Source organism: Polistes dominula, unplaced genomic scaffold (genome assembly GCF_049000335.1).
Source record: "Polistes dominula isolate Pdom_NZ unplaced genomic scaffold, Pdom_raw_medaka contig_20, whole genome shotgun sequence".
NCBI classification, from domain to species: domain Eukaryota; kingdom Metazoa; phylum Arthropoda; class Insecta; order Hymenoptera; family Vespidae; genus Polistes; species Polistes dominula.
In genome coordinates this window covers 6,782,847-6,798,275 of record NW_028301147.1, presented here as the reverse complement: position 1 = coordinate 6,798,275, position 15,429 = coordinate 6,782,847, and the positions used below count along the sequence as shown (strand labels likewise).

Genomic DNA, 15,429 nt, shown 5'->3' with positions numbered 1-15,429 from the left:
TGTGCTAGGACGATAGACAGATTCGATGAAATCTGTATCATGTGAGGAAGAGATAGGCCAGCAGGTTGTTGTTGATATCGAATTCTTGTGGACCACATTGGAACTTGGAAACGATAGGTCGTCCATCCACAATACAACGTCCGATCTAATAATCTTGATTTCTATCGATTTCTCTCTCGTCGAATCGGCTAACCGTAAAGCTCTCGAAACAGCCAGTTCTCCTATCTTTGTTTATTCATCGATACTTTAACGTATTGCTTTTTCGATTAATTAATTTTACATGGGGAATGCGGAACAACGAGATATGTTAACTCAGCTGGATTAGAAAGACGTATAAGTTTGCATATATTTATTTTAATAATTAATAAAACGTATTCAACATGCGAACTTTTATTATGTACTTTCAATTTCAATTGTAAAATAATCATTATCTGTAAAAGAAAAAGAAAGAGTACGATGAAGAGATTATCCTTTAGAAATATAAAGAAGAAGAAGAAAAAAATAATTAATATCGATAAGCAATCGTAAAAAAGAAAAATTTCATGGAGATTTGTCATCAGTACAAATTGTTCTTTGAAGATCGTAAACTATACATAAAGAACCATGTTTATGAAACTGATGATTTTACTCATGATCGCAATATCGCGATGCTACCGACAAACCGGATTAATCTATGTCGTTACACGTGGAACAACATTAATGCTTCTATTCAAAGCATCGTAAGCCGATAAGTAGCAAGTAAAATAATTTATATGTTAAATTTCTCTCATATTCCGATGAATTGCTACACTTCGACGTCTCCATAGATCCGCGTTTTGGCCAAATTTGTACATTAATAATATTCTTCTTATATTATATACTTATGTTACATATAAACATATAAATATTAAGATCTCTCTCTTTAATCACTTATGCATCGTAAATATAAAACGTCCGTTTATGATATATATCATATATATATTGACAATTAATGTCAGTATTCGTTCTTATAGACAATTACATTGTACTATACTTACAATTTTTCTTTCTTTTCCTTTTCCATTTACAACCATCGGAATAATGAATCCAACCGAGCGTACACAGGTGTATATCACGGTATTTGTGTATTGACTTTGGTCGATCGAAGAACCGTGGTTACAGAAAATGGATTCGTTCGCTCCATTACCCGAGCGATTATATCAATATAACAGTCGATCGATGAACCGTAAAGAATGAATTTAATGTGCCACGATTAGAGGTGGATCTCTTTTCCAATCTTTTTTCCATTTACCTATTATATTCGTCTTTTACTTTTTCTTTCTTCGTTCGCAAAGATTGAAGCATGAGAAAAAAACTCGCATCGATGTCTTTATATTAGGTTTCAAAAAAAAAGAAAACTTTTTTCTTGAGATCTTATTTTTATTCTTCAATAGGATTTTATTTCTATTATTTTTTACCCTAGCAACGTAAAATTATATTTTTAAATTTAAAAGCTTTAAAATCGATAACTATAAGAATAAGAATGTTTGTGATAATTAAATATTTTCTTTTATTTTTATTTTTTATTTTTGTACGCATTTTCTAATATTTTAATATTAGATGAACGTTTTACATTTAAAGGAACGATGAACAGTTGATATTTTACAAAAAGAGCATTTCATCAATTCCTTGTAATTATGGTATCGACTACTTTTTTACTAATTTAGAAAAACTTGGTACTATTAAAAATTGAAATTATCGGAAATCCTATATTTGGAAACTATTAAATAAAATGTCACCTCCAATGGCGTCTATCCGACGGTCGGCGTTTATTCACCAGCACTGACGTTACTTTTTTTCACATAAATCTAAAAAAAGTATAAAAAAATTTATTTATAAATTTTCATTTTAAATCATGCACATTGCCAGACATAATTAATTGGTGTTTAATGACGGATGAAATGATCAATGCGGTGATTAAAACCTGTTTAACTTCATGGATTTTTAACTATGGAAACATTACATTGTAAGTTTAAAATTAAACTTAACGAACATGAAAAAAGTTTTTTAATACTTTATTAGCATTAAATACTTATTTATGAAGAATTTAAAAATACTATAAAACCATTAAATATATATGACTTATATAATATCAAAGATATTGTTGTTTGATCTGAATTATTCGCAAGAAAAGATGAACACGATCTATAATAAACATAATAATTATGAAAATTCGTTCATCCATATCCATCGCAAAGGATAATGAAGTAATCGAATGAATCAACTTTATAATATAATGAGGAATTTTTTTATTTGTTACTAAATAGTATCAGTGACAGAAACGTGAGATGAAAGTAATCGAAAATACGAATCATTTTGAAGAGATAAAAAAGATATCTGGAAGAGAAAGAAGCGTTCATTATCTTCACTTCGAACGGTGGCTACGTAATTGCTAATGTAATTCGTATAATTTCACGAAATTACAAATAATCGTTTTACAACTACCGTCCTGCTGTTGCAAAGAATAAAAAAGAGAAGAAGAACAAGAAAAAAGCTATAGAATCCGCGTGGAGCAAGCCGTTGTTATCAATAACATTTTTGCAGAGCCGTAATATCCCGGGAAAGTAATTAGAGTAAATTCAAGGGCTCCGAGCGACCCTTCCAGCCGCACAAAATGGCGGCGGGAACCGCCCTTGCGAAAAAAATTAGGCCTCCTTCCGCTGCGCAGTAAAATTTACATGAAAAGAAAAAAGGAGGAAAAAAGAGTTGGAAAAAAAGAAACGAGGAACGCCCAGCGGTTTTCGGGAAGCTCAGCCACGACAATGCAAAACTCTCTCTTTCTCTCTCTCTCTCTCTCTCTCTCTCTGTTTTTCTCTTTTCTCTCTCTTACTCTCTTCTTTTTGTTTATTGATAAATCGAAACAGGGGCTCGCGTATGTGGCCGAAAATTCATGTAATTTATGTCGTAAGGAAACGTGAGGCGAAAACAATACAGGCAGGTATTTTTCTTGATATACGAGAATATCGAGAGTAAGGTCGTCTCTTTGAGTTAACTTTATCATCACAAAAAGGATCCGATCACAATCACGCTTACTATATATAAAAACAGATACTTAAAAAGTTATACAAACGAATATTCTCTCGTGAAAAATATATTCCGATAAACGAGTAATAATGGTACTGTACTATTTCATTTATTAAATGTTCATAAATTTTAAAGGTGACTAAATCATCGATCGACCGATATTACTTTTCACTTTCGTATAATTACACGGATCGTATTTTATATTTTGTCTTTTAAATGATCGAACACGTGACAAGATCTAATTTCAATATAAATTACTCCACATCGATAAGCCGTGTATTCATTGATAATAACAAACATCGACTTCTTGTAATTATATTTACATAAACTCGTACGATAAATGGCAATAAAAATATTTAAAATCTTTAATGAGAGAGAAATAAAATTTCTATTTAAAATTAAATAACTATATGCGTATAAATATATTTACCATTAAAATAAATTATATTTTAAATGTCATTATCACTATCACTATCACGACAATTAAAAAATTTCTTTCCAATTTATAGTTCGATTACCGAAGCATCGGAAATGAACACGTAAGCTGTCGTTGGTGAAAATAAATCAAATAAGTACTGCTTTTAAAGTTCTTCCAATTAATTTCTTTCGAGGATCTAAGAAGAGGAACCTGGCACGAGTCAGATTTTAATTGATATCGAGAGAAATCAATTGGTGCTTTTCTTCTTTCTCTCTTTCTATCTGTCTCTCTCTCTTTCTCTTTCTCCATCTCATTCTTTCTGTATATTCGAAGTACCTATCGGAGATGATGAAGAAAGAAAGAAGGTTGGGGGATATCGCGCGATATTTTTTTCACCCTCGTAAATATTCCCTTCAAACGGGCTTATTAGCAAGCGGTACGTTCTTGGCAAGGAGCCGCTGTTACTGACAGGACATTCATATTAGCGAACGACCACACATCGTCCACTCTTTCTCTTTCTCGGTCTCCATCCACTCCCCCTCCTTCTCCTCTTCCTCCGATTCCCCTGTTGAAGCTATACGAACCCTCCTGACTCCCATCCTCAAGCTAACCCAAGTGGAAGCTGTTGATTGGTAATCGTTAATTACTTCGGCAACTTTCTCTCGAGGAACTCCTATTTCATCAATTTTTTCAAACAGACCCTTTCAGAAAATCATCCTCCACTGAAATACATTTAATTGTATATATATATATACATATAATTATTTTATTAATAAATATAACATTAATATATATATTATAAGAGAAGGGTATTTAAAAATAATTTTTACTCGTAAATTTAAAATTAAAAGATAAAAGAAAAAGGAAATTATTACAATAGTGACCAATGATATCATAAACCATCAGCATACCAACATTGTGTATAAATGACATGGAATTCCTGAAATCCTAGACGAATAGAGAGAAAGCTGAAAGGGAGAGGAATAGGTGATAGCACGTGGACAGTGCATATGTGGACTGGTCCCTTTCACACTGGTCCTTTCTCACCCTCTCGTAAGATCCACGACCGGCAGAGGGTGCACCGGAGAACGAGGCTGGAGGACATTAAGGGTAACAAATGAGACTACGTGGTTCTCCTCCGCTAGGATTTCCCTCTCTCTCTCTATCTCTCTCACTTCTTCTTTTTCTCTTCCTCTTGGACTGAGAATGAAAATAAGTGTATCCCACTTCTCGACCAGCCTTTTTTCTTCATTTCCTTTCGTACTTTCGCCTCGGAGAAGCCTCGTTTCCCGCAACTTTTTTATTACTCTCCTATGACTCCCATTTTCAAGAATAACCCAAAAAGATTTACGTACTCGGTCAACACATGTTATGGACACGCTGATGTTATCGATAAGTTAATATTGGTAAAAATATTTGCAATTTAATCGTCTGAAACAGAAAAACTTTATTTTGACTCGTCACATAAATAGTCCTATTATTTTCTTTTTTTCTTTTTTGTTTGCTGCAATCCTATATTCTTCCTAGAAGAGAAGGAACGTTATTTTATATATTAACCTAATAGACATTAAATCTTCCTTTGCAATAACTAAAAAGTAAAATATATATACCTATATGTCTTTTTAACAATCGAGCAACTAGAACAAAGCAAGTTTAGATCAACGACCAGGCGTTAATACCATTTTGTCGCGCGTAAGCTCAACTTTCGCAAAATGTCCGCTGTAGGAAAGAACGGGCAGAAGCGAAGCGGCTACCTTCCCGAGAAAATATTTTTACCCTCACCAAGAGGATTAAGGAGCATGTTAATTGCGAAATACTGGTAGTAGAAATCTTCCATTTCGCCATTTTCTCTATTTCCTGTATTATTATGCAAAAATATTACCCTCTCGGTACTACTACAACCCAATTTAACGTAAACTATTCTTTACCGATTGACCTATTCTTTTTATTGCAATTATCATTGTAATTTAAATAATCATATAAACTTGCATGATATTTTAATATAATAGTCACTATTTACATAATTAGATAATTTGAATAATACTTTCATAAAATAACGGAGAATAAAATTTCTCTTAAAGTTTTATTATACTTTATGATTTTAATCGAATTCTGGGTTGGTAGGAAAAGATTAATTTACTTGTACGGCAAAGCGAAACATATGGGAAAAGAAACGAACGTGTATCGGTGAATGCGGAGGAATGGCGAGTGGGATGAGAATACGCCGATGTATACGGTCAAAGTGACACGGTTGACACAATGTCCAAACGATCGAGACGCGCCGACGTCGATAGATAGCCACTACTCTGCCGAAGGGGTGCTACAGGTTGACCCCGAGTTGCGTCCTCTTGTGACGTAATCGAGAGACCTTGGCTGGCTTATGATTTACAGATTTCACAACTCATCCTACGCTTGATAAATTTTCTCTTTTACATTAGACTCTTTCATTTATTTTTTTTTATATAATATCTTATCGTTAATCAATGATTCATTAAAAATTTTCTGATTACTTTATCAACAAGTGTTGCGAGAAAATCCCTTAGTCTTTGTTCTTATTTTTATTTTCGATATATAGATTTTGTGTTCGACCTTACAGAGCAGAAACACTTTTTTTCGGCGATCGAACGCTCGTTCGTTTGAAATATAGGTACAACGTTTACCACGAAAAACGTACCATTGTAAAGCGGAGAGAAGCAGTGATGCAGATCAATAACTTTCGTTATACTCGTGCATCCGTCTATGCGTAAGTGGTATAAGTCAATATACCTTCTGCCCTCTCGACTACGCTACAATCTTTCTCTCAAAATATTTGTATAAAAAAAAGTGGATAATCAAATTTACATTAACTACTCGTAAAATTCATTCAATGTCTACAATATTACTGATAACGTTTTATAAATCCCTAAGGAATTAAAATAAACAATAAAATTGACGATAAACGAATTTCTACGTGAGAGTAAATTTTATCTTTCTATAATTCGTAAAAAAATGTTATTCTCTCACTAATTCATTAATTTTTGACAATCGTTACAAAAGTTGTATATTCCTATCTATCTATCTATCTATCTATCTATCTATCTATCTATCTATCATTACTAATATTATACTACACAATCAACAACAACAAATTCTCTTTCATATAATGGTTTCTCATCATGCTGATTTAAAACCCAGTTTCATTCGAAAAAAGAAAACTAGAGAGTTATTGATAAAATAACTCATAATTAATAAAAAAACATTTTTATTGATACAAATTCTTTTTTCCCAATCGATTGATACAATTAATCCGTTTCTGAAAGTTTGAAGCTATCCTCCATAATCCAACGTTTTCATAGCTAATTCAAGATCAAAGCAGAATAAATATCTTCCGTAGATAAATGTAAATAATAAGCATTAAATAAAAAATAAGAAAATATTTCTATATACATTGCATATATTAACGTTATTTTTTGAATTTCGTTAATTCATGAAATGACTCACTAAAGCCTAAAATAACTATACTAACCTGTTTAAATATGAAAGAAAAACAAATTATATATTTCAGCTAGATAATAAATGAATTTATGAAAGGCAAGTAGTTAAGGTATGAAATTGAAATTCGATCCATAAATTAGATCCGATAGAATAGTACAACTAACAAAACATTGATAGTACAAGAAGAGATAAGAACGAATAATTATTAGCATTGTTATAGAAAGAAAAGCAGATTTTAGAGAAGGATCAAGTTTCCACCTCGACTTTAACGATTAATCTCTTGTGAATTCATATTATAACCTTGTTATTTCCTAAAACTGCCAGTTTTAGTATATAATAAAAATTTTTTTTAAATTCTTTCCAAAAACGCCTAGTTACTTCAGTTAAAAATTAGGATTTTGAATTAAACAATTTTACATTGACAAATAAACATACATGATAGATAAATCACACAAGATTTAAAACGAATAAACAAAAATTACTTATATGAAACGAACTGATATATCACATCAGAGTATCAATGGCGAACAAAGAAAATAAGTTTACCAAAATGGATCGAGCCTAATCGATAAGTCGGCCAGTCTCAATCCTTCTCCCTCCAAAACGAATTATAAACCACCCTGGACAATCCAACCCTCTTTGTTCGGAACGCACGAATCCCATTCTTAGGATCGACTCCCTCTACCTCTCAGGCTTTCTCTCACCCTTTACCAGTTCTTCTCCCTCACTACTGGTCGAAACAAATTCGCGGCCATTTTTCCATTCCATAGGTTCAACGTGGAATTCGTGAGAAGACACACGATCCATAGCGTGAAAAAGTTGTTGGCTTCCAAATACGTGTGTTTGGTACTCTTTCCTGAACGTCCTCATCGCCAGAACTGGGACCAGCTACGAAGCTAGAATGCCAAAGCTAGAAAGCTCGCAGTCTGGAACGCCAAGCAAGACCCATGCTCGGTCATTTTTTTTCCCTCGAGTTTAGCAAGGGAAATGACCTACGATATATTTCTAAGGGGTTTTTGCTGGTTGCTAAGCGGCCGAGAGACGGCGTTATCCAGCCACCCAGCCGGTCTACGGGGTTACCGGACAATTTGCATTTCTCAACCATTAATCTAACCTTCGTCCGGCTCTTTTTACCAGAGATTCTTCCGTCTCTTTCTTCTCTATATCTTTTTCTCTCACTCTCTATATTCTTCTCTTTTTTCTCGGTTCCTCTTCTCAACCTCTCGCTCTTTACCCTCCTCCATCTCAACACGTCCTCCTACCACGGACCTTTCTCTACACGCTCGAAAGAATGCTTTTGACGATCAAGAGTCTTCCAAGTACAAAGCGAGTTCTGTGTACGGGGGCTTCTGGTTTCCATTTCTGCTACATTCAAATGAAGGGGGTGTACTTTGAGGTATTAAAGTGTACCCGTCCTATTAAGGATGTTTTGGACAATGTTACTAAGGTACAGCCAACAATGTCCAATCCACATATAAACTGCTTCTTTCACGTATACCTAAACACTATCAAGTATCTAACTGATCTATCTTTCCCAAAAATTGTTTAAGAAATGCAAGATTTCTCTAAGTGATGTATACGAACATTTACGATAAACGTTGAACTCTTAAATGAAATATTCCGTGAAAAATATTCAAGCCCGTACGCTATAAGCCATTTAATAATGGTATTCACATTTTAACGTTCGGCTGCTGCAAACGAAAGAACGAAAAATCCACGGATAGAATTTCCTATCCTATGCGACATGAGATTGCAAAAGTACGGCATGGAAAAGGGGAAAGGCCAAAAGGTACGAGAGAATGTGGATGGTAACGCGTTCTAACGGCCATGAGGAGGCCGAGTCTGTTCCTCGTCCTCTCTCTTCATCTCTCTCTCTCTCTCATGCATCCTCGTTTTTATCTCTTCCTCACTCTCCTTCTCTCCTTCCCTCTCTTTCTATCTCAACTACTCTCTTTCTCACTCCCTCACTCGATCCCCCAAGCGTTCGGATATCATTTTTCAACAGTTTTACCTCGCAAGCACGTCCCTACGAACAAATGAGCTCGCTATCACCGGACGACGACTTTTCCTACCATCAGTGACCGTTTCACAGATATCCATAAGAGAGGGCGTCCCTAAAGCTCACGATGCATTTTATCTTTCTCTCTTTTTATCTTTCTGCTTCTCTTACTTTTTCAACTCATCTTTGCGAAAAAGAAAAGAAGAGAAAAAGAAGAATGGGGCATAACTAGATCGAAGTTTTTGTCGAAGATTACATCCAAAGTCACTTCTCTAAAATCCTTGGAATAAATTGTTCCTCTCCTCCCCATCCTCTCTTCCCTATTACTTCTTTTCTTCCATATCTCTTTTTATCACATTAGGGAAATACTCCTGCGTGGAGAACGCAAGCGAATTCGTCGCTTTGAAATTTTCAATTTTCAAAAGTATTCACTTGAGAGTAAAAATGTAATGCTTGTTACGTAACGATAACATGAAAATATAATATATTCTTGACTTAGTACCTTCTGAATATACAGGGTGAGACAATATCTCTGTCCAGTTAGAATATTGTCGTTGTTTATAACAATATGAAAAATTTTATATACGCAACTTACACGGCATGATGAGGGACATTCTTTGGCTTAAACGTTTTTTGCGTGGGTGGAGGCATAGAGGAGATTTCAAGGTCACCTGCATTCTGCACCTGCAACTATCAATTGGGGACTTTATTAGAAAATGTACCACAAAACGTTCGCCAAATGATATGGTTTCAGCACGACGGATGTCCAGCACATTATGCGCAAGGTGTAAGAGGTGCAATGAATGAACTTTACCTAAATAAATGGATAGGACGTGGAGTAGTAGTTTCTTGGTCAGCTCGCTCTCCCGATTTAACCCCACTAGATTTTTTTCTATGGGAAGCATTGAAAAATGCGGTTTACCAAGAAACATCCACTACACCAGAAAACATGAAAGAAGGAATAGTTGCAACATGTAATAGCATAAGTTTAGAAATGATAACACATGTACGCGATGCAGCAATACGAAGATTACAACTTTGCATTGGCTTTAACGATCACCACTTCGAACATCTTCTGTAATGTAAGAAACTTTATTTTCTACCACATTTGACCTCGCATGACCTTGAATAATAGCTCGTCGAATTTGTCTCAACATTTGCCATCACATCCCATTAACAAAAAATATATTCATTTAAAAAAATGCAGGTGACCTTGAAATCTCCTCTATGCCTCCACCCACGCAAAAAACGTTTAAGCCAAAGAATGCCCCTCATCATGCCGTGTAAGTTGCGTATGTAAAATGTTTCATATTGTTATAAACAACGATAATATTCTAACTGGACAGAGATATTGCCCCACCCTGTATATTAGATAGCTTTATCTGTGACTTATTTTTTGTTTAAGATTTGAAACGCCTTAATTTAACGACACTTTCTCTCTCTCTCTCTCTCTCTCTCTCTCTCTCTCTCTCTCTTCTTTCCGATCATTTGCTTTTACATTCGTGAATTCATAATTCTGCAGGCAGGTTCATAATTCTTTAGATAAAAGCCTCCCTAACCGTATTTAGTTAAATAGCACAGGAAGAGAGAAAGGAAAGCGAATAGAGTACTCGAAACGCTTCCACTTCACATCGAGCATAATGGACGGTTCCTCGGATGATGCGTTTCGACTAAAAATTTACTTATTCGAATAGAGACGGCATCGCCATGTACGATAAAAATCTTTTTTATATTACCAGGATACTAACCAGCGAATGATGATAGAATAAAAACAAAGTATTAATTTGAAATTGAACGTAAAACTATTGAACATTCTTTGATAAATTCCAATAAAAATCATTCGCTTTACCTAAAAATTAAAGAGAAAATAATTTTACCTTTTAACTGATTCTACTTCTTTTGCTTTATTTTTTTGCAGTAATAAGTCAACAAATGAAATTGGTCTAACTACGAGAGCTGGATTCTTCTTTATTCGCATCAAATATGAAGGAAATTGGTGAGATCATCAAAGGGCAACGCTAACGCAAGATACAGATTTTAAATTGATATCAATGATAACGTTGATATCAGTGAAATCTCATCCTTCTGCTATCAAGAAAAAAAGATAGAAAATTAGATGGATTTTAGTTTGATACAGATGACTGGTAATTTGTTAAGGGATTGACGTCTCGGAAATTGGATATTAAACGACTCTTTCTCCTTCTCTTAGTCGTTTTCGTCATACTTCTTCCTCCTCATTTCGTTAGTTCGATTCTCTCCTCTCCCTCCTTATCTTTCTGCCCTTTCTTCTCCTCCCACAATTTCAGAACCCTACAATTCTATCCTTCGATATCCAACCATTTATTATGAATAGAAGCACGAAGAGCATGCTTTTATTTTATCTTCAAATGAGTATTTTCGAAGGAAATGAAATGGTAAGTTAGTCGAATATCATTATAATCATGTAAACATAAAATTAATTACTAATTCAGCGACATATTTAATAATTAAATATTTTACTGCGTATCGAGCATATATGATTTTAAATGTACCTTTAATATTATTATACTTACATGTTAAAAATAAACAAAACTTTCTTTTAACTTTAGAGGAATCTATAGTTTGGTACACGCCACTACGATTTATTACTAAAACGAAACCAGTGTACAGTGTACGTGGCTGGCAGTGATTAGCGACGCTATTGGTTAATCTGTCAGCGATTACGTTGAATTCATCGGCATAGCGCGCGAAATTCGGTCGACTTCCGATTTAATTATTGCTATTTACCATTTCGAATTCATGACAACTTGCATCACCGATCGAATCAGTATTATTCGAGTTGCTGCAAGCCTGCAGCTACGTAAGAGTCACAAATAATCATATTATAAGTTACATTGACAAAATTCTGTTCAATATCTTTAATAAAAGAAATAAAGAAAAAAATAAGAATCCTTTCTCAAAAGCACCAAATGTTAAACATCGGACAAATTAAAAAACGTAATATAATATGTCACTTTAGAATTGTCGGTTGTGCTTAAAAAAACCAAAAAAATACTTGATAGACGCTTGCTACTGAACAGAACCCATTATCTTCGTCTATTCTAGCTTGAAGATCCAAGTTCTCCAAAATGGCGTTCGTGATGGTGACTTTCGTAGGCAAAAAGGAGGGAGTAAAGTGAAAGAGAAAAAGGGAGACAGTACATGCGACCCTTCCGCCTGGACGCTCGGGCGGAGGCTTAATTTATTCATTCGTTCCCTTTTACTTGGCGGTATCACGTACCTTACTTTCGAATCACCCTTTGTAAAGAGGGTCGACGGGGCGGGTGCTTACGGCGCATAGCAACGTGCCGCGTATTTACGTTGCTCGATTTCCCGGCTCACCCCGTAACTTTTTCATCCCCTCGACTCTTTCTATGCTCGTTCCGTCTCCGTAGGACCGACAGACCACCTCCTATGCTCCCTCTCCAACCCCCTTACCTTCCGTACCGAGTAGAAAATCTCTTCCCCTTCTACTTTTCCGCTCCCTTTCAATGAGCCTTTTTTTGTAAGGAGACTAATTTTTCAACACACGCCCCTTCTAACTCTCAAGCTCACGCGTATTTCGTGTCCAGTCACTTCCGACGACTGCTTATTAACTTCCCCCTCTCGCCTCAACTCCACCGTCTCCTCCTCCACAACCTCTTCTAGAGATACATTGAAAGAAGAGTGAGAGAGAGAGAAAGAGAGAGAGAATGCCGTGCAAATACCTTCGACGTAAAGCAACGCACGTGCTCCGAACGACACCGATTCTACCTAACCCGTATTCCACTAATACGTGAACGCGTTCGATCCGCGCGTGTCAATACGCGCATGCGTTCTTCGCTTCATCACACGTGCGTCGAACGATGCAACATGCCGCGATCTACAATTTCCATCCCCCTTCCAAATATTTTTCTCTTATTGATTTTAACTTCGATCTGTATCAAATGACATTACTTATTGAGGTAGACTGTAAAGATGTAAAGTACTGTACAATAATATTTATGTATTGTATAATGCAAATAATTAGCTTGTTGCAAAATATTAAAAAACATTATTATATGACAATATAATAAATAAAAGTTGAGAGAGAAGATGAGATCAAAGATGATTAATTAGGAATCAGTTATTATATTATATATATATATATATATATATATATATATATATATATATATATTTTGTAGGAATCAGATTAGGATCAAAGATGATTAATTAGGAATCAGATATTATATTATATATATATATATATTATGTAAGAATCAGATTAGGATCAAAGATGATTAATTAGGAATCACCTAATTAATTAGGTTTTGTTATAATATGGAAAATGTATTTTTGATAGTTGGATTTGTAGAAATGTAAAAATGAGAAAAATTCTTTCACGAGAAAGAAAAAAGTTCTCTTTGAAAAGCTTCGTGTCATAAGATAAACAGGATCATTTTGTTCCTGTTCCTATGTAAAAGGTAATGGACTCGTCAATTTCAATAAAGATAGTAAAATGAAGAAAGATATAAAGAAAAAGTTGTGAAACAATCCTATGTCGTCCCTTCAGATTCCTTTCTGCCGAAAAAAATGACAGGAGCATGGAATCGTGTCGAATCCTGGCATGTCTCGACAAAGAGACTTATATCGTCTCAATAAAGGGAAAGAAAGAATAAGGGATGTAAAGGGGTGAAAGAACGGCATGGTTCAAGTACCGAGCGTCGAGAGGGAGCCACAATCTGAAAAAAATTGGCGGGGAATGATGGCGCCGTCGGTGTAGGTGTACCCCCACCTCTTACCCCCATCACTCTATCTTTCTCATTCTCTTTCTCTGTCGGTTTCTCTCTGACGCACACTCAACAGCCTCTCATGGGGCTTTCTTTCCTTCCTCGTGCTCACTCCTAAATACGCGCGAGGCGTTCGAACGAAGCGGCGAAGTTGCACGAACAAACTAACACAGGGAAAATGAGACGACGACCTGCGTAGGGCGGTGCTTTTGCGCAAAGTTTTCAACGAATAAGGCGTCACGACGCGGACTCGTTGCCACGCCTACACCACCTTTCTGCTGTTGTATACGCACAGTCCGGAATTTTCCCTCTTTCTCACGTAATCAATGAGAGAGAAGAGAGCCTGGGCTAGGCTATAGCGCTGCCGCCACCACCACCACCACTACTACTACTACTATTATAACCTCCACCACCTCCACGACCACCACCATCACCAGCACGCGTCTGGCTATTGTAGCAGTGGGTTACATTACACGTTACACGGACAGCCTAGAAACCCGACGTCCTTCCGTGCGGCACTCGAGGGAAACCCCTCGGATCATTCCATTTCTCATGCAAAAGGAAAAAATGCTTCCTACCTCCTTCATCACCTCCTCGTCCTCCTCCTCCTTTAACTACAACGAACCCCTCTTTTTGCTTCTCCATCGTGGCTGGGGATGTTGCGACGGAAAACATTAGGGTTTTCGTTATAGTATCTTGTACACGTGCTCATTCGACGGACAAGAAACGTCTAACGAGAACAACGATTACGGGAAGGGTCTCTGGATCGCATGATAACGTCACTCTGTTCTTGGTTAATTTTACTTTGTACAGTTGTCCGCTGAAATCTTCCTTTTAATTCTTCAGTAAAAATTAAAAGAGAAGTAGCGTAAATAGATTTATGATTAGACTTTGCGTATCTTACTGTCTAGCTAGCCAAGTAATTTGTGTCAATATGTAGTCTGACGAAGTAATCTATGTCACTCTATAGTCAGACAAGGAATACAAACCAGTCCATGTTCAGACAAGTTTAGTAATATAGATCGATTTATAATCTGACACATAACATATTTTTGATTGCTATTATTATTTTACAACCACATTATATAAATAAATGATTTCATATTTTCGAAGATTTTTTTTATGCATTATCTCTTCCCTAAGCTTATAATCGCTTTAACAGTTTACATAAGTCCACAAACTCATCGAACCAAATTACATATTATCGAAAGATGATCGCGCGTGATAGTTTCATTATTTTTTCGAAAGCTCGCACGAAATCCTACGAAAAAATTCGATCTCCGATCTCTCGCACACTGGATATCGATCGAGAACAGCAGGAACTACAATTATTTGTCACACGTACAAAGGAATCAGAGGCATGTCTGCAGAACTCCACCGCCAATCAATATTTTCGTAGGATACAACGGGTGTCTTGTTTACACGACGTCAGTTTACCATGCGTTCGCTTCAGGATGTATGAGTTTGCCGAATTAGCGTGCTGTTTAATCAGGCGCGAGGATTGTGTCCTTCCATTGCTTGAACTTTGGCGATGGTGAAATATAACGACCGGAGAAAGATTCACGATTTATACATCTTTCCCAACTTACCCAGGATTCTATGTTTATAAATTAGTAAAGAAATCACTTTTAGGTGGTGAAGGGTGCATGGAAAAAGAAATGAAAAAAGATAAGAGAATAAAGTGCAAGCACTTCAACCGACACTCAATCGAGAGAGTGCAGTTCAGT

The 15,429-nt window shown here is 35.7% G+C and overlaps 2 long non-coding RNA genes across 3 annotated transcripts in view; one reads left to right on the top strand and one right to left on the bottom strand.

The window, feature by feature from the left end:
- The window catches only part of LOC149030959 (uncharacterized), a 107,773-nt gene extending 95,613 nt beyond the window's left edge, over window positions 1-12,160 (top strand). The window contains exon 3 of the long non-coding RNA XR_016178241.1: window positions 10,852-12,160. This is a non-coding gene — a long non-coding RNA (uncharacterized LOC149030959). The remainder of the gene's footprint in view (window positions 1-10,851) is intronic.
- The window catches only part of LOC149030958 (uncharacterized), a 70,405-nt gene extending 57,446 nt beyond the window's left edge, over window positions 1-12,959 (bottom strand). The window contains exons 1-2 of one of the 2 annotated variants that reach the window (XR_016178238.1): window positions 12,193-12,959; window positions 9,529-9,623 (exon numbers count right to left, since the gene is read on the bottom strand). This is a non-coding gene — a long non-coding RNA (uncharacterized LOC149030958). The remainder of the gene's footprint in view (window positions 1-9,528; window positions 9,624-12,192) is intronic. The other variant, XR_016178235.1, reaches the window with a different exon arrangement.
- Between the last annotated feature and the right edge of the window lie 2,470 nt (window positions 12,960-15,429).